Source organism: Penaeus monodon, chromosome 19 (genome assembly GCF_015228065.2).
Source record: "Penaeus monodon isolate SGIC_2016 chromosome 19, NSTDA_Pmon_1, whole genome shotgun sequence".
In the NCBI taxonomy this organism is placed as follows: domain Eukaryota; kingdom Metazoa; phylum Arthropoda; class Malacostraca; order Decapoda; family Penaeidae; genus Penaeus; species Penaeus monodon.
In genome coordinates this window covers 45,131,760-45,132,082 of record NC_051404.1, presented here as the reverse complement: position 1 = coordinate 45,132,082, position 323 = coordinate 45,131,760, and the positions used below count along the sequence as shown (strand labels likewise).

Here is a 323-nt window from a genome sequence, read left to right as displayed (position 1 = left end):
TAGATATTCTCATGCCCCCAGGGTGTATGGATATCCCAAGTTAAGATCCTCTTAACTGGGGGCCTCTTGCTTCTCCAAGCCTAAGACCACAAGTTACCAGCACAAGAGGTCATACAAGCGCTCAACACTAAACAAGCAAATCATGTCATTATTTCACTTCCCCCTAAGATATTGAGGCAGGTTGCTTTGTTTTGTGGCCCATTTATAAATGAGTTTGAGCCCAAAAGTATCTTTTAATTTTGCCATCAGATCTTCATAATTTATTGATGTATGTAATAAACGTATCATTTACATCTGTTTCCAGACATGTATTAGATTCTCAA

General features: G+C 38.4%; 1 protein-coding gene across 1 annotated transcript in view; it reads left to right on the top strand.

Annotated features, from left to right (window-relative positions):
• LOC119585258 overlaps positions 1-323 on the top strand; it is a gene marked incomplete in the record, with an annotated part of 14,895 nt that overhangs the window by 10,686 nt on the left and 3,886 nt on the right.